We start from the raw sequence: 26,688 nt of genomic DNA, 5'->3' as shown, positions 1-26,688 counted from the left end.
CTATCCCTATGTCATTGAAATTTTTGATCTACGAATTTGGACTGGTAACCATTGCGATTAAAAAACGCGATAAAATTTGAAAAACATCATTCTTATAGATGAATTGAACCTATCTCTAAGGCATTGAAATGTTTCATCTACGAAATTGGACTGGTAACCATCGTGATTGAAAAAAAATTTCAAGAAATTTGTTATTGAAAACAAACTATCCATCGCCAACGACATCCCGTATTCCCAAGCGGTCACCCTTCCAAGCACTAACGGGACTCGACGTAACTTAACTTCTGGGAGCTGACGAGACCAGGTGCGTTCTACGTGATATGGCCGTTGACATTCAAAAATGAAAATTTACCCTCCCAGTCCCAATGGATGAATAGAAAATCACTTCAAAGTGACAGAAATGTTTGTTCATTGAATTTGGACTGGTAACCATCGCGAATAAAAAGCGCGATCAACTTTGAAAAACTCGCAATGAAATTCATCCAGAATCATTCCTATAGATGAATTGAACCTATCCCTATGTCATTGAAATTTTTGATCTACGAATTTGGACTGGTAACCATTGCGATTAAAAAACGCGATAAAATTTGACAAACTCTCAATGGAATTGATCCAGAATCATTCTAATAGATGAATTGAACCTATCTCTAAGGCATTGAAATGTTTCATCTACGAAATTGGACTGGTAACCATTGTGATTGAAAAAAAATTTCAAGAAATTTGTTATTGAAAACAAACTATCCATCGCCAACGACATCCCGTATTCCCAAGCGGTCACCCTTCCAAGTACTAACGGGACTCGACGTAACTTAACTTCTGGGAGCTGACGAGACCAGGTGCGTTCTACGTGCTATGGCCGTTGACATTCAAAAATGAAAATTCACCCTCCCAGTCCCAATGGATGAATAGAAAATCACTTCAAAGTGACAGAAATGTTTGTTCATTGAATTTGGACTGGTAACCATCGCGAATAAAAAGCGCGATCAACTTTGAAAAACTCGCAATGAAATTCATCCAGAATCATTCCTATAGATGAATTGAACCTATCCCTATGTCATTGAAATTTTTGATCTACGAATTTGGACTGGTAACCATTGCGATTAAAAAACGCGATAAAATTTGAAAAACATCATTCTTATAGATGAATTGAACCTATCTCTAAGGCATTGAAATGTTTCATCTACGAAATTGGACTGGTAACCATCGTGATTGAAAAAAAATTTCAAGAAATTTGTTATTGAAAACAAACTATCCATCGCCAACGACATCCCGTATTCCCAAGCGGTCACCCTTCCAAGTACTAACGGGACTCGACGTAACTTAACTTCTGGGAGCTGACGAGACCAGGTGCGTTCTACGTGATATGGCCGTTGACATTCAAAAATGAAAATTTACCCTCCCAGTCCCAATGGATGAATAGAAAATCACTTCAAAGTGACAGAAATGTTTGTTCATTGAATTTGGACTGGTAACCATCGCGAATAAAAAGCGCGATCAACTTTGAAAAACTCGCAATGAAATTCATCCAGAATCATTCCTATAGATGAATTGAACCTATCCCTATGTCATTGAAATTTTTGATCTACGAATTTGGACTGGTAACCATTGCGATTAAAAAACGCGATAAAATTTGAAAAACATCATTCTTATAGATGAATTGAACCTATCTCTAAGGCATTGAAATGTTTCATCTACGAAATTGGACTGGTAACCATCGTGATTGAAAAAAAATTTCAAGAAATTTGTTATTGAAAACAAACTATCCATCGCCAACGACATCCCGTATTCCCAAGCGGTCACCCTTCCAAGCACTAACGGGACTCGACGTAACTTAACTTCTGGGAGCTGACGAGACCAGGTGCGTTCTACGTGATATGGCCGTTGACATTCAAAAATGAAAATTTACCCTCCCAGTCCCAATGGATGAATAGAAAATCACTTCAAAGTGACAGAAATGTTTGTTCATTGAATTTGGACTGGTAACCATCGCGAATAAAAAGCGCGATCAACTTTGAAAAACTCGCAATGAAATTCATCCAGAATCATTCCTATAGATGAATTGAACCTATCCCTATGTCATTGAAATTTTTGATCTACGAATTTGGACTGGTAACCATTGCGATTAAAAAACGCGATAAAATTTGACAAACTCTCAATGGAATTGATCCAGAATCATTCTAATAGATGAATTGAACCTATCTCTAAGGCATTGAAATGTTTCATCTACGAAATTGGACTGGTAACCATTGTGATTGAAAAAAAATTTCAAGAAATTTGTTATTGAAAACAAACTATCCATCGCCAACGACATCCCGTATTCCCAAGCGGTCACCCTTCCAAGTACTAACGGGACTCGACGTAACTTAACTTCTGGGAGCTGACGAGACCAGGTGCGTTCTACGTGATATGGCCGTTGACATTCAAAAATGAAAATTTACCCTCCCAGTCCCAATGGATGAATAGAAAATCACTTCAAAGTGACAGAAATGTTTGTTCATTGAATTTGGACTGGTAACCATCGCGAATAAAAAGCGCGATCAACTTTGAAAAACTCGCAATGAAATTCATCCAGAATCATTCCTATAGATGAATTGAACCTATCCCTATGTCATTGAAATTTTTGATCTACGAATTTGGACTGGTAACCATTGCGATTAAAAAACGCGATAAAATTTGAAAAACATCATTCTTATAGATGAATTGAACCTATCTCTAAGGCATTGAAATGTTTCATTTACGAAATTGGACTGGTAACCATCGTGATTGAAAAAAAATTTCAAGAAATTTGTTATTGAAAACAAACTATCCATCGCCAACGACATCCCGTATTCCCAAGCGGTCACCCTTCCAAGCACTAACGGGACTCGACGTAACTTAACTTCTGGGAGCTGACGAGACCAGGTGCGTTCTACGTGATATGGCCGTTGACATTCAAAAATGAAAATTTACCCTCCCAGTCCCAATGGATGAATAGAAAATCACTTCAAAGTGACAGAAATGTTTGTTCATTGAATTTGGACTGGTAACCATCGCGAATAAAAAGCGCGATCAACTTTGAAAAACTCGCAATGAAATTCATCCAGAATCATTCCTATAGATGAATTGAACCTATCCCTATGTCATTGAAATTTTTGATCTACGAATTTGGACTGGTAACCATTGCGATTAAAAAACGCGATAAAATTTGACAAACTCTCAATGGAATTGATCCAGAATCATTCTAATAGATGAATTGAACCTATCTCTAAGGCATTGAAATGTTTCATCTACGAAATTGGACTGGTAACCATCGTGATTGAAAAAAAATTTCAAGAAATTTGTTATTGAAAACAAACTATCCATCGCCAACGACATCCCGTATTCCCAAGCGGTCACCCTTCCAAGTACTAACGGGACTCGACGTAACTTAACTTCTGGGAGCTGACGAGACCAGGTGCGTTCTACGTGCTATAGCCGTTGACATTCAAAAATGAAAATTCACCCTCCCAGTCCCAATGGATGAATAGAAAATCACTTCAAAGTGACAGAAATGTTTGTTCATTGAATTTGGACTGGTAACCATCGCGAATAAAAAGCGCGATCAACTTTGAAAAACTCGCAATGAAATTCATCCAGAATCATTCCTATAGATGAATTGAACCTATCCCTATGTCATTGAAATTTTTGATCTACGAATTTGGACTGGTAACCATTGCGATTAAAAAACGCGATAAAATTTGAAAAACATCATTCTTATAGATGAATTGAACCTATCTCTAAGGCATTGAAATGTTTCATCTACGAAATTGGACTGGTAACCATCGTGATTGAAAAAAAATTTCAAGAAATTTGTTATTGAAAACAAACTATCCATCGCCAACGACATCCCGTATTCCCAAGCGGTCACCCTTCCAAGTACTAACGGGACTCGACGTAACTTAACTTCTGGGAGCTGACGAGACCAGGTGCGTTCTACGTGATATGGCCGTTGACATTCAAAAATGAAAATTTACCCTCCCAGTCCCAATGGATGAATAGAAAATCACTTCAAAGTGACAGAAATGTTTGTTCATTGAATTTGGACTGGTAACCATCGCGAATAAAAAGCGCGATCAACTTTGAAAAACTCGCAATGAAATTCATCCAGAATCATTCCTATAGATGAATTGAACCTATCCCTATGTCATTGAAATTTTTGATCTACGAATTTGGACTGGTAACCATTGCGATTAAAAAACGCGATAAAATTTGAAAAACATCATTCTTATAGATGAATTGAACCTATCTCTAAGGCATTGAAATGTTTCATCTACGAAATTGGACTGGTAACCATCGTGATTGAAAAAAAATTTCAAGAAATTTGTTATTGAAAACAAACTATCCATCGCCAACGACATCCCGTATTCCCAAGCGGTCACCCTTCCAAGCACTAACGGGACTCGACGTAACTTAACTTCTGGGAGCTGACGAGACCAGGTGCGTTCTACGTGATATGGCCGTTGACATTCAAAAATGAAAATTTACCCTCCCAGTCCCAATGGATGAATAGAAAATCACTTCAAAGTGACAGAAATGTTTGTTCATTGAATTTGGACTGGTAACCATCGCGAATAAAAAGCGCGATCAACTTTGAAAAACTCGCAATGAAATTCATCCAGAATCATTCCTATAGATGAATTGAACCTATCCCTATGTCATTGAAATTTTTGATCTACGAATTTGGACTGGTAACCATTGCGATTAAAAAACGCGATAAAATTTGACAAACTCTCAATGGAATTGATCCAGAATCATTCTAATAGATGAATTGAACCTATCTCTAAGGCATTGAAATGTTTCATCTACGAAATTGGACTGGTAACCATTGTGATTGAAAAAAAATTTCAAGAAATTTGTTATTGAAAACAAACTATCCATCGCCAACGACATCCCGTATTCCCAAGCGGTCACCCTTCCAAGTACTAACGGGACTCGACGTAACTTAACTTCTGGGAGCTGACGAGACCAGGTGCGTTCTACGTGCTATGGCCGTTGACATTCAAAAATGAAAATTCACCCTCCCAGTCCCAATGGATGAATAGAAAATCACTTCAAAGTGACAGAAATGTTTGTTCATTGAATTTGGACTGGTAACCATCGCGAATAAAAAGCGCGATCAACTTTGAAAAACTCGCAATGAAATTCATCCAGAATCATTCCTATAGATGAATTGAACCTATCCCTATGTCATTGAAATTTTTGATCTACGAATTTGGACTGGTAACCATTGCGATTAAAAAACGCGATAAAATTTGAAAAACATCATTCTTATAGATGAATTGAACCTATCTCTAAGGCATTGAAATGTTTCATCTACGAAATTGGACTGGTAACCATCGTGATTGAAAAAAAATTTCAAGAAATTTGTTATTGAAAACAAACTATCCATCGCCAACGACATCCCGTATTCCCAAGCGGTCACCCTTCCAAGTACTAACGGGACTCGACGTAACTTAACTTCTGGGAGCTGACGAGACCAGGTGCGTTCTACGTGATATGGCCGTTGACATTCAAAAATGAAAATTTACCCTCCCAGTCCCAATGGATGAATAGAAAATCACTTCAAAGTGACAGAAATGTTTGTTCATTGAATTTGGACTGGTAACCATCGCGAATAAAAAGCGCGATCAACTTTGAAAAACTCGCAATGAAATTCATCCAGAATCATTCCTATAGATGAATTGAACCTATCCCTATGTCATTGAAATTTTTGATCTACGAATTTGGACTGGTAACCATTGCGATTAAAAAACGCGATAAAATTTGAAAAACATCATTCTTATAGATGAATTGAACCTATCTCTAAGGCATTGAAATGTTTCATCTACGAAATTGGACTGGTAACCATCGTGATTGAAAAAAAATTTCAAGAAATTTGTTATTGAAAACAAACTATCCATCGCCAACGACATCCCGTATTCCCAAGCGGTCACCCTTCCAAGCACTAACGGGACTCGACGTAACTTAACTTCTGGGAGCTGACGAGACCAGGTGCGTTCTACGTGATATGGCCGTTGACATTCAAAAATGAAAATTTACCCTCCCAGTCCCAATGGATGAATAGAAAATCACTTCAAAGTGACAGAAATGTTTGTTCATTGAATTTGGACTGGTAACCATCGCGAATAAAAAGCGCGATCAACTTTGAAAAACTCGCAATGAAATTCATCCAGAATCATTCCTATAGATGAATTGAACCTATCCCTATGTCATTGAAATTTTTGATCTACGAATTTGGACTGGTAACCATTGCGATTAAAAAACGCGATAAAATTTGAAAAACATCATTCTTATAGATGAATTGAACCTATCTCTAAGGCATTGAAATGTTTCATCTACGAAATTGGACTGGTAACCATCGTGATTGAAAAAAAATTTCAAGAAATTTGTTATTGAAAACAAACTATCCATCGCCAACGACATCCCGTATTCCCAAGCGGTCACCCTTCCAAGCACTAACGGGACTCGACGTAACTTAACTTCTGGGAGCTGACGAGACCAGGTGCGTTCTACGTGATATGGCCGTTGACATTCAAAAATGAAAATTTACCCTCCCAGTCCCAATGGATGAATAGAAAATCACTTCAAAGTGACAGAAATGTTTGTTCATTGAATTTGGACTGGTAACCATCGCGAATAAAAAGCGCGATCAACTTTGAAAAACTCGCAATGAAATTCATCCAGAATCATTCCTATAGATGAATTGAACCTATCCCTATGTCATTGAAATTTTTGATCTACGAATTTGGACTGGTAACCATTGCGATTAAAAAACGCGATAAAATTTGACAAACTCTCAATGGAATTGATCCAGAATCATTCTAATAGATGAATTGAACCTATCTCTAAGGCATTGAAATGTTTCATCTACGAAATTGGACTGGTAACCATCGTGATTGAAAAAAAATTTCAAGAAATTTGTTATTGAAAACAAACTATCCATCGCCAACGACATCCCGTATTCCCAAGCGGTCACCCTTCCAAGTACTAACGGGACTCGACGTAACTTAACTTCTGGGAGATGACGAGACCAGGTGCGTTCTACGTGATATGGCCGTTGACATTCAAAAATGAAAATTTACCCTCCCAGTCCCAATGGATGAATAGAAAATCACTTCAAAGTGACAGAAATGTTTGTTCATTGAATTTGGACTGGTAACCATCGCGAATAAAAAGCGCGATCAACTTTGAAAAACTCGCAATGAAATTCATCCAGAATCATTCCTATAGATGAATTGAACCTATCCCTATGTCATTGAAATTTTTGATCTACGAATTTGGACTGGTAACCATTGCGATTAAAAAACGCGATAAAAATTGAAAAACATCATTCTTATAGATGAATTGAACCTATCTCTAAGGCATTGAAATGTTTCATCTACGAAATTGGACTGGTAACCATCGTTATTGAAAAAAAATTTCAAGAAATTTGTTATTGAAAACAAACTATCCATCGCCAACGACATCCCGTATTCCCAAGCGGTCACCCTTCCAAGCACTAACGGGACTCAACGTAACTTAACTTCTGGGAGCTGACGAGACCAGGTGCGTTCTAAGTGATATGGCCGTTGACATTCAAAAATGAAAATTTACCCTCCCAGTCCCAATGGATGAATAGAAAATCACCTCAAAGTGACAGAAATGTTTGTTCATTGAATTTGGACTGGTAACCATCGCGAATAAAAAGCGCGATCAACTTTGAAAAACTCGCAATGAAATTCATCCAGAATCATTCCTATAGATGAATTGAACCTATCCCTATGTCATTGAAATTTTTTATCTACGAATTTGGACTGGTAACCATTGCGATTAAAAAACGCGATAAAATTTGAAAAAACATCATTCTTATAGATGAATTGAACCTATCTCTAAGGCATTGAAATGTTTCATCTACGAAATTGGACTGGTAACCATCGTGATTGAAAAAAAATTTCAAGAAATTTGTTATTGAAAACAAACTATCCATCGCCAACGACATCCCGTATTCCCAAGCGGTCACCCTTCCAAGTACTAACGGGACTCGACGTAACTTAACTTCTGGGAGCTGACGAGACCAGGTGCGTTCTACGTGATATGGCCGTTGACATTCAAAAATGAAAATTTACCCTCCCAGTCCCAATGGATGAATAGAAAATCACTTCAAAGTGACAGAAATGTTTGTTCATTGAATTTGGACTGGTAACCATCGCGAATAAAAAGCGCGATCAACTTTGAAAAACTCGCAATGAAATTCATCCAGAATCATTCCTATAGATGAATTGAACCTATCCCTATGTCATTGAAATTTTTGATCTACGAATTTGGACTGGTAACCATTGCGATTAAAAAACGCGATAAAATTTGAAAAACATCATTCTTATAGATGAATTGAACCTATCTCTAAGGCATTGAAATGTTTCATCTACGAAATTGGACTGGTAACCATCGTGATTGAAAAAAAATTTCAAGAAATTTGTTATTGAAAACAAACTATCCATCGCCAACGACATCCCGTATTCCCAAGCGGTCACCCTTCCAAGCACTAACGGGACTCGACGTAACTTAACTTCTGGGAGCTGACGAGACCAGGTGCGTTCTACGTGATATGGCCGTTGACATTCAAAAATGAAAATTTACCCTCCCAGTCCCAATGGATGAATAGAAAATCACTTCAAAGTGACAGAAATGTTTGTTCATTGAATTTGGACTGGTAACCATCGCGAATAAAAAGCGCGATCAACTTTGAAAAACTCGCAATGAAATTCATCCAGAATCATTCCTATAGATGAATTGAACCTATCCCTATGTCATTGAAATTTTTGATCTACGAATTTGGACTGGTAACCATTGCGATTAAAAAACGCGATAAAATTTGACAAACTCTCAATGGAATTGATCCAGAATCATTCTAATAGATGAATTGAACCTATCTCTAAGGCATTGAAATGTTTCATCTACGAAATTGGACTGGTAACCATCGTGATTGAAAAAAAATTTCAAGAAATTTGTTATTGAAAACAAACTATCCATCGCCAACGACATCCCGTATTCCCAAGCGGTCACCCTTCCAAGTACTAACGGGACTCGACGTAACTTAACTTCTGGGAGCTGACGAGACCAGGTGCGTTCTACGTGCTATGGCCGTTGACATTCAAAAATGAAAATTCACCCTCCCAGTCCCAATGGATGAATAGAAAATCACTTCAAAGTGACAGAAATGTTTGTTCATTGAATTTGGACTGGTAACCATCGCGAATAAAAAGCGCGATCAACTTTGAAAAACTCGCAATGAAATTCATCCAGAATCATTCCTATAGATGAATTGAACCTATCCCTATGTCATTGAAATTTTTGATCTACGAATTTGGACTGGTAACCATTGCGATTAAAAAACGCGATAAAATTTGAAAAACATCATTCTTATAGATGAATTGAACCTATCTCTAAGGCATTGAAATGTTTCATCTACGAAATTGGACTGGTAACCATCGTGATTGAAAAAAAATTTCAAGAAATTTGTTATTGAAAACAAACTATCCATCGCCAACGACATCCCGTATTCCCAAGCGGTCACCCTTCCAAGTACTAACGGGACTCGACGTAACTTAACTTCTGGGAGCTGACGAGACCAGGTGCGTTCTACGTGATATGGCCGTTGACATTCAAAAATGAAAATTTACCCTCCCAGTCCCAATGGATGAATAGAAAATCACTTCAAAGTGACAGCAATGTTTGTTCATTGAATTTGGACTGGTAACCATCGCGAATAAAAAGCGCGATCAACTTTGAAAAACTCGCAATGAAATTCATCCAGAATCATTCCTATAGATGAATTGAACCTATCCCTATGTCATTGAAATTTTTGATCTACGAATTTGGACTGGTAACCATTGCGATTAAAAAACGCGATAAAATTTGAAAAACATCATTCTTATAGATGAATTGAACCTATCTCTAAGGCATTGAAATGTTTCATCTACGAAATTGGACTGGTAACCATCGTGATTGAAAAAAAATTTCAAGAAATTTGTTATTGAAAACAAACTATCCATCGCCAACGACATCCCGTATTCCCAAGCGGTCACCCTTCCAAGCACTAACGGGACTCGACGTAACTTAACTTCTGGGAGCTGACGAGACCAGGTGCGTTCTACGTGATATGGCCGTTGACATTCAAAAATGAAAATTTACCCTCCCAGTCCCAATGGATGAATAGAAAATCACTTCAAAGTGACAGCAATGTTTGTTCATTGAATTTGGACTGGTAACCATCGCGAATAAAAAGCGCGATCAACTTTGAAAAACTCGCAATGAAATTCATCCAGAATCATTCCTATAGATGAATTGAACCTATCCCTATGTCATTGAAATTTTTGATCTACGAATTTGGACTGGTAACCATTGCGATTAAAAAACGCGATAAAATTTGAAAAACATCATTCTTATAGATGAATTGAACCTATCTCTAAGGCATTGAAATGTTTCATCTACGAAATTGGACTGGTAACCATCGTGATTGAAAAAAAATTTCAAGAAATTTGTTATTGAAAACAAACTATCCATCGCCAACGACATCCCGTATTCCCAAGCGGTCACCCTTCCAAGCACTAACGGGACTCGACGTAACTTAACTTCTGGGAGCTGACGAGACCAGGTGCGTTCTACGTGATATGGCCGTTGACATTCAAAAATGAAAATTTACCCTCCCAGTCCCAATGGATGAATAGAAAATCACTTCAAAGTGACAGAAATGTTTGTTCATTGAATTTGGACTGGTAACCATGGCGAATAAAAAGCGCGATCAACTTTGAAAAACTCGCAATGAAATTCATCCAGAATCATTCCTATAGATGAATTGAACCTATCCCTATGTCATTGAAATTTTTGATCTACGAATTTGGACTGGTAACCATTGCGATTAAAAAACGCGATAAAATTTGACAAACTCTCAATGGAATTGATCCAGAATCATTCTAATAGATGAATTGAACCTATCTCTAAGGCATTGAAATGTTTCATCTACGAAATTGGACTGGTAACCATCGTGATTGAAAAAAAATTTCAAGAAATTTGTTATTGAAAACAAACTATCCATCGCCAACGACATCCCGTATTCCCAAGCGGTCACCCTTCCAAGTACTAACGGGACTCGACGTAACTTAACTTCTGGGAGATGACGAGACCAGGTGCGTTCTACGTGATATGGCCGTTGACATTCAAAAATGAAAATTTACCCTCCCAGTCCCAATGGATGAATAGAAAATCACTTCAAAGTGACAGAAATGTTTGTTCATTGAATTTGGACTGGTAACCATCGCGAATAAAAAGCGCGATCAACTTTGAAAAACTCGCAATGAAATTCATCCAGAATCATTCCTATAGATGAATTGAACCTATCCCTATGTCATTGAAATTTTTGATCTACGAATTTGGACTGGTAACCATTGCGATTAAAAAACGCGATAAAATTTGAAAAACATCATTCTTATAGATGAATTGAACCTATCTCTAAGGCATTGAAATGTTTCATCTACGAAATTGGACTGGTAACCATCGTGATTGAAAAAAAATTTCAAGAAATTTGTTATTGAAAACAAACTATCCATCGCCAACGACATCCCGTATTCCCAAGCGGTCACCCTTCCAAGCACTAACGGGACTCGACGTAACTTAACTTCTGGGAGCTGACGAGACCAGGTGCGTTCTACGTGATATGGCCGTTGACATTCAAAAATGAAAATTTACCCTCCCAGTCCCAATGGATGAATAGAAAATCACTTCAAAGTGACAGAAATGTTTGTTCATTGAATTTGGACTGGTAACCATCGCGAATAAAAAGCGCGATCAACTTTGAAAAACTCGCAATGAAATTCATCCAGAATCATTCCTATAGATGAATTGAACCTATCCCTATGTCATTGAAATTTTTGATCTACGAATTTGGACTGGTAACCATTGCGATTAAAAAACGCGATAAAAATTGAAAAACATCATTCTTATAGATGAATTGAACCTATCTCTAAGGCATTGAAATGTTTCATCTACGAAATTGGACTGGTAACCATCGTTATTGAAAAAAAATTTCAAGAAATTTGTTATTGAAAACAAACTATCCATCGCCAACGACATCCCGTATTCCCAAGCGGTCACCCTTCCAAGCACTAACGGGACTCAACGTAACTTAACTTCTGGGAGCTGACGAGACCAGGTGCGTTCTAAGTGATATGGCCGTTGACATTCAAAAATGAAAATTTACCCTCCCAGTCCCAATGGATGAATAGAAAATCACTTCAAAGTGACAGAAATGTTTGTTCATTGAATTTGGACTGGTAACCATCGCGAATAAAAAGCGCGATCAACTTTGAAAAACTCGCAATGAAATTCATCCAGAATCATTCCTATAGATGAATTGAACCTATCCCTATGTCATTGAAATTTTTTATCTACGAATTTGGACTGGTAACCATTGCGATTAAAAAACGCGATAAAATTTGAAAAAACATCATTCTTATAGATGAATTGAACCTATCTCTAAGGCATTGAAATGTTTCATCTACGAAATTGGACTGGTAACCATCGTGATTGAAAAAAAAATTCAAGAAATTTGTTATTGAAAACAAACTATCCATCGCCAACGACATCCCGTATTCCCAAGCGGTCACCCTTCCAAGCACTAACGGGACTCGACGTAACTTAACTTCTGGGAGCTGACGAGACCAGGTGCGTTCTAAGTGATATGGCCGTTGACATTCAAAAATGAAAATTTACCCTCCCAGTCCCAATGGATGAATAGAAAATCACTTCAAAGTGACAGAAATGTTTGTTCATTGAATTTGGACTGGTAACCATCGCGAATAAAAAGCGCGATCAACTTTGAAAAACTCGCAATGAAATTCATCCAGAATCATTCCTATAGATGAATTGAACCTATCCCTATGTCATTGAAATTTTTGATCTACGAATTTGGACTGGTAACCATTGCGATTAAAAAACGCGATAAAATTTGAAAAAACATCATTCTTATAGATGAATTGAACCTATCTCTAAGGCATTGAAATGTTTCATCTACGAAATTGGACTGGTAACCATCGTGATTGAAAAAAAATTTCAAGAAATTTGTTATTGAAAACAAACTATCCATCGCCAACGACATCCCGTATTCCCAAGCGGTCACCCTTCCAAGCACTAACGGGACTCGACGTAACTTAACTTCTGGGAGCTGACGAGACCAGGTGCGTTCTACGTGATATGGCCGTTGACATTCAAAAATGAAAATTTACCCTCCCAGTCCCAATGGATGAATAGAAAATCACTTCAAAGTGACAGAAATGTTTGTTCATTGAATTTGGACTGGTAACCATCGCGAATAAAAAGCGCGATCAACTTTGAAAAACTCGCAATGAAATTCATCCAGAATCATTCCTATAGATGAATTGAACCTATCCCTATGTCATTGAAATTTTTGATCTACGAATTTGGACTGGTAACCATTGCGATTAAAAAACGCGATAAAATTTGAAAAAACATCATTCTTATAGATGAATTGAACCTATCTCTAAGGCATTGAAATGTTTCATCTACGAAATTGGACTGGTAACCATCGTGATTGAAAAAAAAATTTCAAGAAATTTGTTATTGAAAACAAACTATCCATCGCCAACGACATCCCGTATTCCCAAGCGGTCACCCTTCCAAGTACTAACGGGACTCGACGTAACTTAACTTCTGGGAGCTGACGAGACCAGGTGCGTTCTACGTGATATGGCCGTTGACATTCAAAAATGAAAATTTACCCTCCCAGTCCCAATGGATGAATAGAAAATCACTTCAAAGTGACAGAAATGTTTGTTCATTGAATTTGGACTGGTAACCATCGCGAATAAAAAGCGCGATCAACTTTGAAAAACTCGCAATGAAATTCATCCAGAATCATTCCTATAGATGAATTGAACCTATCCCTATGTCATTGAAATTTTTGATCTACGAATTTGGACTGGTAACCATTGCGATTAAAAAACGCGATAAAATTTGAAAAACATCATTCTTATAGATGAATTGAACCTATCTCTAAGGCATTGAAATGTTTCATCTACGAAATTGGACTGGTAACCATCGTGATTGAAAAAAAATTTCAAGAAATTTGTTATTGAAAACAAACTATCCATCGCCAACGACATCCCGTATTCCCAAGCGGTCACCCTTCCAAGCACTAACGGGACTCGACGTAACTTAACTTCTGGGAGCTGACGAGACCAGGTGCGTTCTACGTGATATGGCCGTTGACATTCAAAAATGAAAATTTACCCTCCCAGTCCCAATGGATGAATAGAAAATCACTTCAAAGTGACAGAAATGTTTGTTCATTGAATTTGGACTGGTAACCATCGCGAATAAAAAGCGCGATCAACTTTGAAAAACTCGCAATGAAATTCATCCAGAATCATTCCTATAGATGAATTGAACCTATCCCTATGTCATTGAAATTTTTGATCTACGAATTTGGACTGTTAACCATTGCGATTAAAAAACGCGATAAAATTTGACAAACTCTCAATGGAATTGATCCAGAATCATTCTAATAGATGAATTGAACCTATCTCTAAGGCATTGAAATGTTTCATCTACGAAATTGGACTGGTAACCATCGTGATTGAAAAAAAATTTCAAGAAATTTGTTATTGAAAACAAACTATCCATCGCCAACGACATCCCGTATTCCCAAGCGGTCACCCTTCCAAGCACTAACGGGACTCGACGTAACTTAACTTCTGGGAGCTGACGAGACCAGGTGCGTTCTAAGCGATATGGCCGTTGACATTCAAAAATGAAAATTTACCCTCCCAGTCCCAATGGATGAATAGAAAATCACTTCAAAGTGACAGAAATGTTTGTTCATTGAATTTGGACTGGTAACCATCGCGAATAAAAAGCGCGATCAACTTTGAAAAACTCGCAATGAAATTCATCCAGAATCATTCCTATAGATGAATTGAACCTATCCCTATGTCATTGAAATTTTTGATCTACGAATTTGGACTGGTAACCATTGCGATTAAAAAACGCGATAAAATTTGAAAAAACATCATTCTTATAGATGAATTGAACCTATCTCTAAGGCATTGAAATGTTTCATCTACGAAATTGGACTGGTAACCATCGTGATTGAAAAAAAAATTTCAAGAAATTTGTTATTGAAAACAAACTATCCATCGCCAACGACATCCCGTATTCCCAAGCGGTCACCCTTCCAAGTACTAACGGGACTCGACGTAACTTAACTTCTGGGAGCTGACGAGACCAGGTGCGTTCTACGTGATATGGCCGTTGACATTCAAAAATGAAAATTTACCCTCCCAGTCCCAATGGATGAATAGAAAATCACTTCAAAGTGACAGAAATGTTTGTTCATTGAATTTGGACTGGTAACCATCGCGAATAAAAAGCGCGATCAACTTTGAAAAACTCGCAATGAAATTCATCCAGAATCATTCCTATAGATGAATTGAACCTATCCCTATGTCATTGAAATTTTTGATCTACGAATTTGGACTGGTAACCATTGCGATTAAAAAACGCGATAAAATTTGAAAAACATCATTCTTATAGATGAATTGAACCTATCTCTAAGGCATTGAAATGTTTCATCTACGAAATTGGACTGGTAACCATCGTGATTGAAAAAAAATTTCAAGAAATTTGTTATTGAAAACAAACTATCCATCGCCAACGACATCCCGTATTCCCAAGCGGTCACCCTTCCAAGCACTAACGGGACTCGACGTAACTTAACTTCTGGGAGCTGACGAGACCAGGTGCGTTCTACGTGATATGGCCGTTGACATTCAAAAATGAAAATTTACCCTCCCAGTCCCAATGGATGAATAGAAAATCACTTCAAAGTGACAGAAATGTTTGTTCATTGAATTTGGACTGGTAACCATCGCGAATAAAAAGCGCGATCAACTTTGAAAAACTCGCAATGAAATTCATCCAGAATCATTCCTATAGATGAATTGAACCTATCCCTATGTCATTGAAATTTTTGATCTACGAATTTGGACTGTTAACCATTGCGATTAAAAAACGCGATAAAATTTGACAAACTCTCAATGGAATTGATCCAGAATCATTCTAATAGATGAATTGAACCTATCTCTAAGGCATTGAAATGTTTCATCTACGAAATTGGACTGGTAACCATCGTGATTGAAAAAAAATTTCAAGAAATTTGTTATTGAAAACAAACTATCCATCGCCAACGACATCCCGTATTCCCAAGCGGTCACCCTTCCAAGCACTAACGGGACTCGACGTAACTTAACTTCTGGGAGCTGACGAGACCAGGTGCGTTCTAAGCGATATGGCCGTTGACATTCAAAAATGAAAATTTACCCTCCCAGTCCCAATGGATGAATAGAAAATCACTTCAAAGTGACAGAAATGTTTGTTCATTGAATTTGGACTGGTAACCATCGCGAATGAAAAGCGCGATCAACTTTGAAAAACTCGCAATGAAATTCATCCAGAATCATTCCTATAGATGAATTGAACCTATCCCTATGTCATTGAAATTTTTGATCTACGAATTTGGACTGGTAACCATTGCGATTAAAAAACGCGATAAAATTTGACAAACTCTCAATGGAATTGATCCAGAATCATTCTAATAGATGAATTGAACCTATCTCTAAGGCATTGAAATGGTTCATCTACGAAATTGGACTGGTAACCATCGTGATTGAAAAAAAATTTCAAGAAATTTGTTATTGAAAACAAACTATCCATCGCCAACGACATCCCGTATTCCCAAGCGGTCACCCTTCCAAGTACTAACGGGACTCGACGTAACTTAACTTCTGGGAGCTGACGAGACCAGGTGCGTTCTACGTGATATGGCCGTTGACATTCAAAAATGAAAATTTACCCTCCCAGTCCCAATGGATGAATAGAAAATCACTTCAAAGTGACAGAAATGTTTGTTCATTGAATTTGGACTGGTAACCATCGCGAATAAAAAGCGCGATCAACTTTGAAAAACTCGCAATGAAATTCATCCAGAATCATTCCTATAGATGAATTGAACCTATCCCTATGTCATTGAAATTTTTGATCTACGAATTTGGACTGGTAACCATTGCGATTAAAAAACGCGATAAAATTTGAAAAAACATCATTCTTATAGATGAATTGAACCTATCTCTAAGGCATTGAAATGTTTCATCTACGAAATTGGACTGGTAACCATCGTGATTGAAAAAAAATTTCAAGAAATTTGTTATTGAAAACAAACTATCCATCGCCAACGACATCCCGTATTCCCAAGCGGTCACCCTTCCAAGTACTAACGGGACTCGACGTAACTTAACTTCTGGGAGCTGACGAGACCAGGTGCGTTCTACGTGATATGGCCGTTGACATTCAAAAATGAAAATTTACCCTCCCAGTCCCAATGGATGAATAGAAAATCACTTCAAAGTGACAGAAATGTTTGTTCATTGAATTTGGACTGGTAACCATCGCGAATAAAAAGCGCGATCAACTTTGAAAAACTCGCAATGAAATTCATCCAGAATCATTCCTATAGATGAATTGAACCTATCCCTATGTCATTGAAATTTTTGATCTACGAATTTGGACTGGTAACCATTGCGATTAAAAAACGCGATAAAATTTGAAAAACATCATTCTTATAGATGAATTGAACCTATCTCTAAGGCATTGAAATGTTTCATCTACGAAATTGGACTGGTAACCATCGTGATTGAAAAAAAATTTCAAGAAATTTGTTATTGAAAACAAACTATCCATCGCCAACGACATCCCGTATTCCCAAGCGGTCACCCTTCCAAGCACTAACGGGACTCGACGTAACTTAACTTCTGGGAGCTGACGAGACCAGGTGCGTTCTACGTGATATGGCCGTTGACATTCAAAAATGAAAATTTACCCTCCCAGTCCCAATGGATGAATAGAAAATCACTTCAAAGTGACAGAAATGTTTGTTCATTGAATTTGGACTGGTAACCATCGCGAATAAAAAGCGCGATCAACTTTGAAAAACTCGCAATGAAATTCATCCAGAATCATTCCTATAGATGAATTGAACCTATCCCTATGTCATTGAAATTTTTGATCTACGAATTTGGACTGTTAACCATTGCGATTAAAAAACGCGATAAAATTTGACAAACTCTCAATGGAATTGATCCAGAATCATTCTAATAGATGAATTGAACCTATCTCTAAGGCATTGAAATGTTTCATCTACGAAATTGGACTGGTAACCATCGTGATTGAAAAAAAATTTCAAGAAATTTGTTATTGAAAACAAACTATCCATCGCCAACGACATCCCGTATTCCCAAGCGGTCACCCTTCCAAGCACTAACGGGACTCGACGTAACTTAACTTCTGGGAGCTGACGAGACCAGGTGCGTTCTAAGCGATATGGCCGTTGACATTCAAAAATGAAAATTTACCCTCCCAGTCCCAATGGATGAATAGAAAATCACTTCAAAGTGACAGAAATGTTTGTTCATTGAATTTGGACTGGTAACCATCGCGAATGAAAAGCGCGATCAACTTTGAAAAACTCGCAATGAAATTCATCCAGAATCATTCCTATAGATGAATTGAACCTATCCCTATGTCATTGAAATTTTTGATCTACGAATTTGGACTGGTAACCATTGCGATTAAAAAACGCGATAAAATTTGAAAAACATCATTCTTATAGATGAATTGAACCTATCTCTAAGGCATTGAAATGTTTCATCTACGAAATTGGACTGGTAACCATCGTGATTGAAAAAAAATTTCAAGAAATTTGTTATTGAAAACAAACTATCCATCGCCAACGACATCCCGTATTCCCAAGCGGTCACCCTTCCAAGCACTAACGGGACTCGACGTAACTTAACTTCTGGGAGCTGACGAGACCAGGTGCGTTCTAAGCGATATGGCCGTTGACATTCAAAAATGAAAATTTACCCTCCCAGTCCCAATGGATGAATAGAAAATCACTTCAAAGTGACAGAAATGTTTGTTCATTGAATTTGGACTGGTAACCATCGCGAATGAAAAGCGCGATCAACTTTGAAAAACTCGCAATGAAATTCATCCAGAATCATTCCTATAGATGAATTGAACCTATCCCTATGTCATTGAAATTTTTGATCTACGAATTTGGACTGGTAACCATTGCGATTAAAAAACGCGATAAAATTTGAAAAACATCATTCTTATAGATGAATTGAACCTATCTCTAAGGCATTGAAATGTTTCATCTACGAAATTGGACTGGTAACCATCGTGATTGAAAAAAAATTTCAAGAAATTTGTTATTGAAAACAAACTATCCATCGCCAACGACATCCCGTATTCCCAAGCGGTCACCCTTCCAAGCACTAACGGGACTCGACGTAACTTAACTTCTGGGAGCTGACGAGACCAGGTGCGTTCTAAGCGATATGGCCGTTGACATTCAAAAATGAAAATTTACCCTCCCAGTCCCAATGGATGAATAGAAAATCACTTCAAAGTGACAGAAATGTTTGTTCATTGAATTTGGACTGGTAACCATCGCGAATGAAAAGCGCGATCAACTTTGAAAAACTCGCAATGAAATTCATCCAGAATCATTCCTATAGATGAATTGAACCTATCCCTATGTCATTGAAATTTTTGATCTACGAATTTGGACTGGTAACCATTGCGATTAAAAAACGCGATAAAATTTGAAAAACATCATTCTTATAGATGAATTGAACCTATCTCTAAGGCATTGAAATGTTTCATCTACGAAATTGGACTGGTAACCATCGTGATTGAAAAAAAATTTCAAGAAATTTGTTATTGAAAACAAACTATCCATCGCCAACGACATCCCGTATTCCCAAGCGGTCACCCTTCCAAGCACTAACGGGACTCGACGTAACTTAACTTCTGGGAGCTGACGAGACCAGGTGCGTTCTAAGCGATATGGCCGTTGACATTCAAAAATGAAAATTTACCCTCCCAGTCCCAATGGATGAATAGAAAATCACTTCAAAGTGACAGAAATGTTTGTTCATTGAATTTGGACTGGTAACCATCGCGAATGAAAAGCGCGATCAACTTTGAAAAACTCGCAATGAAATTCATCCAGAATCATTCCTATAGATGAATTGAACCTATCCCTATGTCATTGAAATTTTTGATCTACGAATTTGGACTGGTAACCATTGCGATTAAAAAACGCGATAAAATTTGACAAACTCTCAATGGAATTGATCCAGAATCATTCTAATAGATGAATTGAACCTATCTCTAAGGCATTGAAATGTTTCATCTACGAAATTGGACTGGTAACCATCGTGATTGAAAAAAAATGTCAAGAAATTTGTTATTGAAAACAAACTATCCATCGCCAACGACATCCCGTATTCCCAAGCGGTCACCCTTCCAAGCACTAACGGGACTCGACGTAACTTAACTTCTGGGAGCTGACGAGACCAGGTGCGTTCTACGTGATATGGCCGTTGACATTCAAAAATGAAAATTTACCCTCCCAGTCCCAATGGATGAATAGAAAATCACTTCAAAGTGACAGAAATGTTTGTTCATTGAATTTGGACTGGTAACCATCGCGAATAAAAAGCGCGATCAACTTTGAAAAACTCGCAATGAAATTCATCCAGAATCATTCCTATAGATGAATTGAACCTATCCCTATGTCATTGAAATTTTTGATCTACGAATTTGGACTGGTAACCATTGCGATTAAAAAACGCGATAAAATTTGAAAAACATCATTCTTATAGATGAATTGAACCTATCTCTAAGGCATTGAAATGTTTCATCTACGAAATTGGACTGGTAACCATCGTGATTGAAAAAAAATGTCAAGAAATTTGTTATTGAAAACAAACTATCCATCGCCAACGACATCCCGTATTCCCAAGCGGTCACCCTTCCAAGCACTAACGGGACTCGACGTAACTTAACTTCTGGGAGCTGACGAGACCAGGTGCGTTCTACGTGATATGGCCGTTGACATTCAAAAATGAAAATTTACCCTCCCAGTCCCAATGGATGAATAGAAAATCACTTCAAAGTGACAGAAATGTTTGTTCATTGAATTTGGACTGGTAACCATCGCGAATAAAAAGCGCGATCAACTTTGAAAAACTCGCAATGAAATTCATCCAGAATCATTCCTATAGATGAATTGAACCTATCCCTATGTCATTGAAATTTTTGATCTACGAATTTGGACTGGTAACCATTGCGATTAAAAACCGCGATAAAATTTGACAAACTCTCAATGGAATTGATCCAGAATCATTCTAATAGATGAATTGAACCTATCTCTAAGGCATTGAAATGTTTCATCTACGAAATTGGACTGGTAACCATCGTGATTGAAAAAAAATTTCAAGAAATTTGTTATTGAAAACAAACTATCCATCGCCAACGACATCCCGTATTCCCAAGCGGTCACCCTTCCAAGTACTAACGGGACTCGACGTAACTTAACTTCTGGGAGCTGACGAGACCAGGTGCGTTCTACGTGATATGGCCGTTGACATTCAAAAATGAAAATTTACCCTCCCAGTCCCAATGGATGAATAGAAAATCACTTCAAAGTGACAGAAATGTTTGTTCATTGAATTTGGACTGGTAACCATCGCGAATAAAAAGCGCGATCAACTTTGAAAAACTCGCAATGAAATTCATCCAGAATCATTCCTATAGATGAATTGAACCTATCCCTATGTCATTGAAATTTTTGATCTACGAATTTGGACTGGTAACCATTGCGATTAAAAAACGCGATAAAATTTGAAAAACATCATTCTTATAGATGAATTGAACCTATCTCTAAGGCATTGAAATGTTTCATCTACGAAATTGGACTGGTAACCATCGTGATTGAAAAAAAATTTCAAGAAATTTGTTATTGAAAACAAACTATCCATCGCCAACGACATCCCGTATTCCCAAGCGGTCACCCTTCCAAGCACTAACGGGACTCGACGTAACTTAACTTCTGGGAGCTGACGAGACCAGGTGCGTTCTACGTGATATGGCCGTTGACATTCAAAAATGAAAATTTACCCTCCCAGTCCCAATGGATGAATAGAAAATCACTTCAAAGTGACAGAAATGTTTGTTCATTGAATTTGGACTGGTAACCATCGCGAATAAAAAGCGCGATCAACTTTGAAAAACTCGCAATGAAATTCATCCAGAATCATTCCTATAGATGAATTGAACCTATCCCTATGTCATTGAAATTTTTGATCTACGAATTTGGACTGGTAACCATTGCGATTAAAAAACGCGATAAAATTTGAAAAACATCATTCTTATAGATGAATTGAACCTATCTCTAAGGCATTGAAATGTTTCATCTACGAAATTGGACTGGTAACCATCGTGATTGAAAAAAAATGTCAAGAAATTTGTTATTGAAAACAAACTATCCATCGCCAACGACATCCCGTATTCCCAAGCGGTCACCCTTCCAAGCACTAACGGGACTCGACGTAACTTAACTTCTGGGAGCTGACGAGACCAGGTGCGTTCTAAGTGATATGGCCGTTGACATTCAAAAATGAAAATTTACCCTCCCAGTCCCAATGGATGAATAGAAAATCACTTCAAAGTGACAGAAATGTTTGTTCATTGAATTTGGACTGGTAACCATCGCGAATGAAAAGCGCGATCAACTTTGAAAAACTCGCAATGAAATTCATCCAGAATCATCCTATAGATGAATTGAACCTATCCCTATGTCATTGAAATTTTTGATCTACGAATTTGGACTGGTAACCATCGCGATTAAAAAACGCGATAAAATTTGACAAACTCTCAATGGAATTGATCCAGAATCATTCTAATAGATGAATTGAACCTATCTCTAAGGCATTGAAATGTTTCATCTACGAAATTGGACTGGTAACCATCGTGATTGAAAAAAAATGTCAAGAAATTTGTTATTGAAAACAAACTATCCATCGCCAACGACATCCCGTATTCCCAAGCGGTCACCCTTCCAAGCACTAACGGGACTCGACGTAACTTAACTTCTGGGAGCTGACGAGACCAGGTGCGTTCTACGTGATATGGCCGTTGACATTCAAAAATGAAAATTTACCCTCCCAGTCCCAATGGATGAATAGAAAATCACTTCAAAGTGACAGAAATGTTTGTTCATTGAATTTGGACTGGTAACCATCGCGAATAAAAAGCGCGATCAACTTTGAAAAACTCGCAATGAAATTCATCCAGAATCATTCCTATAGATGAATTGAACCTATCCCTATGTCATTGAAATTTTTGATCTACGAATTTGGACTGGTAACCATTGCGATTAAAAAACGCGATAAAATTTGAAAAACATCATTCTTATAGATGAATTGAACCTATCTCTAAGGCATTGAAATGTTTCATCTACGAAATTGGACTGGTAACCATCGTGATTGAAAAAAAATTTCAAGAAATTTGTTATTGAAAACAAACTATCCATCGCCAACGACATCCCGTATTCCCAAGCGGTCACCCTTCCAAGCACTAACGGGACTCGACGTAACTTAACTTCTGGGAGCTGACGAGACCAGGTGCGTTCTAAGTGATATGGCCGTTGACATTCAAAAATGAAAATTTACCCTCCCAGTCCCAATGGATGAATAGAAAATCACTTCAAAGTGACAGAAATGTTTGTTCATTGAATTTGGACTGGTAACCATCGCGAATGAAAAGCGCGATCAACTTTGAAAAACTCGCAATGAAATTCATCCAGAATCATCCTATAGATGAATTGAACCTATCCCTATGTCATTGAAATTTTTGATCTACGAATTTGGACTGGTAACCATCGCGATTAAAAAACGCGATAAAATTTGACAAACTCTCAATGGAATTGATCCAGAATCATTCTAATAGATGAATTGAACCTATCTCTAAGGCATTGAAATGTTTCATCTACGAAATTGGACTGGTAACCATCGTGATTGAAAAAAAATGTCAAGAAATTTGTTATTGAAAACAAACTATCCATCGCCAACGACATCCCGTATTCCCAAGCGGTCACCCTTCCAAGCACTAACGGGACTCGACGTAACTTAACTTCTGGGAGCTGACGAGACCAGGTGCGTTCTACGTGATATGGCCGTTGACATTCAAAAATGAAAATTTACCCTCCCAGTCCCAATGGATGAATAGAAAATCACTTCAAAGTGACAGAAATGTTTGTTCATTGAATTTGGACTGGTAACCATCGCGAATAAAAAGCGCGATCAACTTTGAAAAACTCGCAATGAAATTCATCCAGAATCATTCCTATAGATGAATTGAACCTATCCCTATGTCATTGAAATTTTTGATCTACGAATTTGGACTGGTAACCATTGCGATTAAAAACCGCGATAAAATTTGACAAACTCTCAATGGAATTGATCCAGAATCATTCTAATAGATGAATTGAACCTATCCCTATGTCATTGAAATTTTTGATCTACGAATTTGGACTGGTAACCATTGCGATTAAAAAACGCGATAAAATTTGAAAAACATCATTCTTATAGATGAATTGAACCTATCTCTAAGGCATTGAAATGTTTCATCTACGAAATTGGACTGGTAACCATCGTGATTGAAAAAAAATTTCAAGAAATTTGTTATTGAAAACAAACTATCCATCGCCAACGACATCCCGTATTCCCAAGCGGTCACCCTTCCAAGCACTAACGGGACTCGACGTAACTTAACTTCTGGGAGCTGACGAGACCAGGTGCGTTCTACGTGATATGGCCGTTGACATTCAAAAATGAAAATTTACCCTCCCAGTCCCAATGGATGAATAGAAAATCACTTCAAAGTGACAGAAATGTTTGTTCATTGAATTTGGACTGGTAACCATCGCGAATAAAAAGCGCGATCAACTTTGAAAAACTCGCAATGAAATTCATCCAGAATCATTCCTATAGATGAATTGAACCTATCCCTATGTCATTGAAATTTTTGATCTACGAATTTGGACTGGTAACCATTGCGATTAAAAAACGCGATAAAATTTGAAAAACATCATTCTTATAGATGAATTGAACCTATCTCTAAGGCATTGAAATGTTTCATCTACGAAATTGGACTGGTAACCATCGTGATTGAAAAAAAATGTCAAGAAATTTGTTATTGAAAACAAACTATCCATCGCCAACGACATCCCGTATTCCCAAGCGGTCACCCTTCCAAGCACTAACGGGACTCGACGTAACTTAACTTCTGGGAGCTGACGAGACCAGGTGCGTTCTAAGTGATATGGCCGTTGACATTCAAAAATGAAAATTTACCCTCCCAGTCCCAATGGATGAATAGAAAATCACTTCAAAGTGACAGAAATGTTTGTTCATTGAATTTGGACTGGTAACCATCGCGAATGAAAAGCGCGATCAACTTTGAAAAACTCGCAATGAAATTCATCCAGAATCATCCTATAGATGAATTGAACCTATCCCTATGTCATTGAAATTTTTGATCTACGAATTTGGACTGGTAACCATCGCGATTAAAAAACGCGATAAAATTTGACAAACTCTCAATGGAATTGATCCAGAATCATTCTAATAGATGAATTGAACCTATCTCTAAGGCATTGAAATGTTTCATCTACGAAATTGGACTGGTAACCATCGTGATTGAAAAAAATTTCAAGAAATTTGTTATTGAAAACAAACTATCCATCGCCAACGACATCCCGTATTCCCAAGCGGTCACCCTTCCAAGTACTAACGGGACTCGACGTAACTTAACTTCTGGGAGCTGACGAGACCAAGTGCGTTCTACGTGATATGGCCGTTGACATTCAAAATTGAAAATTTACCCTCCCAGTCCCAATGGATGAATAGAAAATCACTTCAAAGTGACAGAAATTTTTGTTCATTGAATTTGAACTGGTAACCATCGCGAATAAAAAGCGCGATCAACTTTGAAAAACTCGCAATGAAATTCATCCAGAATCATTCCTATAGATGAATTGAACCTATCCCTATGTCATTGAAATTTTTGATCTACGAATTTGGACTGGTAACCATCGCGATTAAAAAACGCGATAAAATTTGACAAACTCTCAATGGAATTGATCCAGAATCATTCTTATAGATGAATTGAACCTATCTCTAAGGCATTGAAATGTTTCATCTACGAAATTGGACTGGTAACCATCGTGATTGAAAAAAAATTTCAAGAAATTTGTTAATGAAAACAAACTATCCATCGCCAACGACATCCCGTATTCCCAGGTGGTCACCCTTCCAAGTACTAACGGGACTCGACGTAACTTAACTTCTGGGAGCTGACGAGACCAGGTGCGTTCTACGTGATATGTCCGTTGACATTCAAAAATGAAAATTTACCCTCCCAGTCCCAATGGATGAATAGAAAATCACTTCAAAGTGACAGAATTGTTTGTTCATTGAATTTGGACTGGTAACCATCGCGAATAAAAAGCGCGATCAACTTTCAAAAACTCGCAATGAAATTCATCCAGAATCATTCCTATAGATGAATTGAACCTATCCCTATGTCATTGATATTTTTGATCTACGAATTTGGACTGGTAACCATCACGATTAAAAAACGCGATAAAATTTGACAAACTCTCAATGGAATTGATCCAGAATCATTCTTATAGATGAATTGAACCTATCT

General features: G+C 37.5%; 51 pseudogenes; all 51 read right to left on the bottom strand.

Annotated features, from left to right (window-relative positions):
* Window positions 1–213: 213 nt before the first annotated feature.
* On the bottom strand, window positions 214–332 carry LOC124335234 (annotated as a pseudogene).
* Window positions 333–745: 413 nt separating this feature from the next.
* On the bottom strand, window positions 746–864 carry LOC124335120 (annotated as a pseudogene).
* A 392-nt stretch (window positions 865–1,256) lies between these two features.
* Window positions 1,257–1,375, bottom strand: LOC124332276 (annotated as a pseudogene).
* A 392-nt stretch (window positions 1,376–1,767) lies between these two features.
* Window positions 1,768–1,886, bottom strand: LOC124335233 (annotated as a pseudogene).
* Window positions 1,887–2,299: 413 nt separating this feature from the next.
* On the bottom strand, window positions 2,300–2,418 carry LOC124332275 (annotated as a pseudogene).
* A 392-nt stretch (window positions 2,419–2,810) lies between these two features.
* On the bottom strand, window positions 2,811–2,929 carry LOC124335232 (annotated as a pseudogene).
* A 413-nt stretch (window positions 2,930–3,342) lies between these two features.
* Window positions 3,343–3,461, bottom strand: LOC124329575 (annotated as a pseudogene).
* Window positions 3,462–3,853: 392 nt separating this feature from the next.
* On the bottom strand, window positions 3,854–3,972 carry LOC124332273 (annotated as a pseudogene).
* Window positions 3,973–4,364: 392 nt separating this feature from the next.
* LOC124335231 lies at window positions 4,365–4,483 on the bottom strand (annotated as a pseudogene).
* Window positions 4,484–4,896: 413 nt separating this feature from the next.
* On the bottom strand, window positions 4,897–5,015 carry LOC124335119 (annotated as a pseudogene).
* Window positions 5,016–5,407: 392 nt separating this feature from the next.
* Window positions 5,408–5,526, bottom strand: LOC124332272 (annotated as a pseudogene).
* Window positions 5,527–5,918: 392 nt separating this feature from the next.
* LOC124335230 lies at window positions 5,919–6,037 on the bottom strand (annotated as a pseudogene).
* A 392-nt stretch (window positions 6,038–6,429) lies between these two features.
* Window positions 6,430–6,548, bottom strand: LOC124335229 (annotated as a pseudogene).
* A 413-nt stretch (window positions 6,549–6,961) lies between these two features.
* LOC124329804 lies at window positions 6,962–7,080 on the bottom strand (annotated as a pseudogene).
* A 392-nt stretch (window positions 7,081–7,472) lies between these two features.
* Window positions 7,473–7,591, bottom strand: LOC124329780 (annotated as a pseudogene).
* A 393-nt stretch (window positions 7,592–7,984) lies between these two features.
* Window positions 7,985–8,103, bottom strand: LOC124332270 (annotated as a pseudogene).
* Window positions 8,104–8,495: 392 nt separating this feature from the next.
* On the bottom strand, window positions 8,496–8,614 carry LOC124335228 (annotated as a pseudogene).
* Window positions 8,615–9,027: 413 nt separating this feature from the next.
* Window positions 9,028–9,146, bottom strand: LOC124335118 (annotated as a pseudogene).
* A 392-nt stretch (window positions 9,147–9,538) lies between these two features.
* On the bottom strand, window positions 9,539–9,657 carry LOC124332269 (annotated as a pseudogene).
* A 392-nt stretch (window positions 9,658–10,049) lies between these two features.
* On the bottom strand, window positions 10,050–10,168 carry LOC124335226 (annotated as a pseudogene).
* Window positions 10,169–10,560: 392 nt separating this feature from the next.
* Window positions 10,561–10,679, bottom strand: LOC124335225 (annotated as a pseudogene).
* Window positions 10,680–11,092: 413 nt separating this feature from the next.
* LOC124329803 lies at window positions 11,093–11,211 on the bottom strand (annotated as a pseudogene).
* Window positions 11,212–11,603: 392 nt separating this feature from the next.
* Window positions 11,604–11,722, bottom strand: LOC124335224 (annotated as a pseudogene).
* Window positions 11,723–12,114: 392 nt separating this feature from the next.
* Window positions 12,115–12,233, bottom strand: LOC124329779 (annotated as a pseudogene).
* Window positions 12,234–12,626: 393 nt separating this feature from the next.
* LOC124329897 lies at window positions 12,627–12,745 on the bottom strand (annotated as a pseudogene).
* Window positions 12,746–13,138: 393 nt separating this feature from the next.
* Window positions 13,139–13,257, bottom strand: LOC124335223 (annotated as a pseudogene).
* A 394-nt stretch (window positions 13,258–13,651) lies between these two features.
* LOC124332267 lies at window positions 13,652–13,770 on the bottom strand (annotated as a pseudogene).
* A 392-nt stretch (window positions 13,771–14,162) lies between these two features.
* Window positions 14,163–14,281, bottom strand: LOC124335222 (annotated as a pseudogene).
* A 413-nt stretch (window positions 14,282–14,694) lies between these two features.
* Window positions 14,695–14,813, bottom strand: LOC124329929 (annotated as a pseudogene).
* Window positions 14,814–15,207: 394 nt separating this feature from the next.
* LOC124332266 lies at window positions 15,208–15,326 on the bottom strand (annotated as a pseudogene).
* Window positions 15,327–15,718: 392 nt separating this feature from the next.
* LOC124335221 lies at window positions 15,719–15,837 on the bottom strand (annotated as a pseudogene).
* Window positions 15,838–16,250: 413 nt separating this feature from the next.
* On the bottom strand, window positions 16,251–16,369 carry LOC124329928 (annotated as a pseudogene).
* Window positions 16,370–16,782: 413 nt separating this feature from the next.
* Window positions 16,783–16,901, bottom strand: LOC124332265 (annotated as a pseudogene).
* Window positions 16,902–17,294: 393 nt separating this feature from the next.
* On the bottom strand, window positions 17,295–17,413 carry LOC124332264 (annotated as a pseudogene).
* Window positions 17,414–17,805: 392 nt separating this feature from the next.
* LOC124335220 lies at window positions 17,806–17,924 on the bottom strand (annotated as a pseudogene).
* A 413-nt stretch (window positions 17,925–18,337) lies between these two features.
* LOC124329927 lies at window positions 18,338–18,456 on the bottom strand (annotated as a pseudogene).
* Window positions 18,457–18,848: 392 nt separating this feature from the next.
* On the bottom strand, window positions 18,849–18,967 carry LOC124329926 (annotated as a pseudogene).
* Window positions 18,968–19,359: 392 nt separating this feature from the next.
* LOC124329924 lies at window positions 19,360–19,478 on the bottom strand (annotated as a pseudogene).
* A 392-nt stretch (window positions 19,479–19,870) lies between these two features.
* LOC124329923 lies at window positions 19,871–19,989 on the bottom strand (annotated as a pseudogene).
* A 413-nt stretch (window positions 19,990–20,402) lies between these two features.
* Window positions 20,403–20,521, bottom strand: LOC124335219 (annotated as a pseudogene).
* Window positions 20,522–20,913: 392 nt separating this feature from the next.
* LOC124335218 lies at window positions 20,914–21,032 on the bottom strand (annotated as a pseudogene).
* A 413-nt stretch (window positions 21,033–21,445) lies between these two features.
* On the bottom strand, window positions 21,446–21,564 carry LOC124332263 (annotated as a pseudogene).
* Window positions 21,565–21,956: 392 nt separating this feature from the next.
* Window positions 21,957–22,075, bottom strand: LOC124335217 (annotated as a pseudogene).
* A 392-nt stretch (window positions 22,076–22,467) lies between these two features.
* Window positions 22,468–22,586, bottom strand: LOC124329896 (annotated as a pseudogene).
* Window positions 22,587–22,998: 412 nt separating this feature from the next.
* On the bottom strand, window positions 22,999–23,117 carry LOC124335215 (annotated as a pseudogene).
* A 392-nt stretch (window positions 23,118–23,509) lies between these two features.
* On the bottom strand, window positions 23,510–23,628 carry LOC124329895 (annotated as a pseudogene).
* Window positions 23,629–24,040: 412 nt separating this feature from the next.
* LOC124335214 lies at window positions 24,041–24,159 on the bottom strand (annotated as a pseudogene).
* A 522-nt stretch (window positions 24,160–24,681) lies between these two features.
* LOC124335213 lies at window positions 24,682–24,800 on the bottom strand (annotated as a pseudogene).
* Window positions 24,801–25,192: 392 nt separating this feature from the next.
* LOC124329894 lies at window positions 25,193–25,311 on the bottom strand (annotated as a pseudogene).
* Window positions 25,312–25,722: 411 nt separating this feature from the next.
* On the bottom strand, window positions 25,723–25,841 carry LOC124333881 (annotated as a pseudogene).
* Window positions 25,842–26,254: 413 nt separating this feature from the next.
* On the bottom strand, window positions 26,255–26,373 carry LOC124334609 (annotated as a pseudogene).
* Between the last annotated feature and the right edge of the window lie 315 nt (window positions 26,374–26,688).

The sequence above is a fragment of the Daphnia pulicaria genome, chromosome 3 (assembly GCF_021234035.1).
Source record: "Daphnia pulicaria isolate SC F1-1A chromosome 3, SC_F0-13Bv2, whole genome shotgun sequence".
Classification (NCBI taxonomy): domain Eukaryota; kingdom Metazoa; phylum Arthropoda; class Branchiopoda; order Diplostraca; family Daphniidae; genus Daphnia; species Daphnia pulicaria.
The sequence above is the reverse complement of the archived record's forward strand: the minus strand, read 5'-3'. Positions and strand labels throughout refer to the sequence as shown.